Here is a 2733-nt window from a genome sequence, read left to right on the forward strand (position 1 = left end):
ATGATTGAAGATGTTGAATCTTGGTGGATAGACTCTGGTGCTACCCGCCATGTGTGCAAAAAGAAAGAAGTATTTAAGACCATTGATGAAGAAGATGGAAGTATTTTGTACATGGGAAATGCCTCAACTGTCCAAGTCAAAGGAAAAGGAACAGTGGAGATTGAATTCACTTCTGGAAAAGTACTTACTCTTAAAGATGTATTTTATGTTCCTGATGTTAGGAAGAACTTGATTTATGTACCTTTACTTAATAAGTTTGGTTTCAAAAGTGTATTTGAGGGAGATAAATGTATTCTCTCTAAAGGTGGTATGTTTGTAGGGAAGGGTTACCTTTGTGAGAATATGTTCAAATGTAATATTATCAGTAACTATAATAATAATATGATTTCTGCTTATATTGTTGAGTCTTGTGATTTATGGCATATGCGACTAGGACATATTAACTTTAGAAAATTGAATGATATGATGAAATCAAATTTAATTCCGACTTTTGATAAAAATTCAAATTCATGTACTACTTGCATGCTAACTAAAATCACAAGACAACCTTTTAAAAGTGTTGAAAGAAGTTATAAGGTATTAGATTTAATTCACTCTGATGTATGCGATTTACATGGTTGGCCTACAATTGGTGGTAAAAAGTATTTTGTCACTTTTATTGATGATTACTCTAGATTTTGTTATGTTTATTTAATGCACTCTAAGAATGAAGTTTTAGACAAATTTAAAATATTTAAAGCACAAGTAGAACTTCAACATGGAACTTTTATTAAGTGTTTTAGAAGTGATAGAGGAGGAGAGTTCTATCATCCTGAGTATTTTAAGTCCACTGGTATTGTGCATCAAACAACTGCACCATATTCCCCACAACAAAATGGAATTGCAGAAAGAAAAAATAGGGTATTAGAAGAAATGGTGAATGCCATGTTATCCTATTCTGGTTTGTCTAAAGATTATTGAGGTGAAGCCATGTTAACTGCATGTTATTTGCTAAATAAAGTTCTCAATAAAAGGAACAAGATAACCCCATATGAATTCTGGAAGAAAAGAAAACCCAATCTTAACTATATAAAAGTTTGGGGATGAAGAGCAATTGTTAAGGTTCCTGAACCAAAAAGAAAGAAATTGGGAGAAAGATGAATTGAAAGTGTATTTATGGGCTATGCTGAAAATAGCAAGGCCTATAGATTCGTGGTTGTTGAATCTAATGACTCATATCCTATTAACACAATGATTGAGTCAAGAGATGCAATATTTCAAGAAAATAGATTTAACTCAATTCTACATCCCAAGGAAATTGTATGTTCTAGTGTACAAAGCCTAGAAAATAATGTATCTAATAATGATACCTTGACATGTTCAGAACCCAGAAGAAGTAAAAGAGCCAGAAAAGAGAAAGATTGTGGCCTAGACTTCTTTATGTTCCTTGTAGAAGGAACAAATGATTCCAGTAACAGTTATGGACCAATTTGTTACAATTTAGAGAGTGACCCAGACACATATGAAAAGGCAATAAAGTCTCAAGACTCTTCCTTTTGGAAAGAAGCCATCCAAGAGGAAATGGACTCAATCATGGGAAATAAAACTTGGAAATTGGTAGACCTCCCACCTGGATCCAAACCAATAGGTTGTAAATGGATCTTTAAGAAGAAAATGAAAGTTGATGGTACCATTGATAAATTCAAAGCTAGACTGGTTGCCAAAGGGTTTACACAAAAAGAAGGTATCGACTATTTTGATACTTATGCACCTGTTGCAAGAATTGCATCCATAAGAGTGCTTTTGGCACTAGCTTCTATCTATAAGTTGGTAATCCATCAAATGGATGTTAAAACTGCTTTCCTAAACGGAGAGTTAGATGAAGAGGTGTATATGAAACAACCTGAAGGATTTGTTATCAAAGGACAAGAACATAAAGTGTGTAAATTGATTAAATCCTTATACGGATTAAAACAGGCACCCAAACAATGGCACCAAAAGTTTGATAAAGTTTTGCTTTCTAATGGATATAAAATAAATGAATCCGACAAATGTATTTATAGTAAATTTCATAATGGAAATGGTGTTATGATTTGTTTATATGTGGATGATATGTTAATCTTTGGCACCAATTTAGATGAGGTGGAGAAAACTAAAACTTTCTTATCAAAAAATTTTGATATGAAAGATTTAGGTGAAGCAGATGTGATTTTAGGAATTAAAATCATTAGAGATGGAGTAAACATCGGTTTATCTCAATCTCATTATATTAAGAAAGTGCTAAAGAAATTTGATCAATTTAATTGCAAACCTGTTTCTACTCCATTTGATCAAAATGTTAGTTTAGAACCACATAAAGGATGCCATGTGGCACAACTACATTATTCAAAGGTAATCGGATGCTTGATTTATGCCATGACTTGTACCAAACCTGACATAGCATATGTTGTAGGCAGATTAAGTCGGTATACTAGCAATCCAAGTAAAGAACATTGGTAGGTTGTTAATAGAGTATTAAAATATTTGAAAGGAACAATTAACTATAGTTTAGTCTATAGTGGATATCCTTTAGTTTTGGAAGGATATACAGATGTCAGTTGGGTAACTTATGTTGAGGATCATGCTTCCACAAGTGAATGGATCTTCAACCTTGGTGGAGGTGCAGTTTCTTGGGGATCAAAGAAACAAACTTGCATTGCCGACTACACCATGGCTGCATAATTCATTGCCCTAGCTGCAGGTAGTAAAGAGGCA

This window comes from Cicer arietinum, chromosome 3, assembly GCF_000331145.2.
Source record: "Cicer arietinum cultivar CDC Frontier isolate Library 1 chromosome 3, Cicar.CDCFrontier_v2.0, whole genome shotgun sequence".
Taxonomy (NCBI): Eukaryota; Viridiplantae; Streptophyta; class Magnoliopsida; order Fabales; family Fabaceae; genus Cicer; species Cicer arietinum.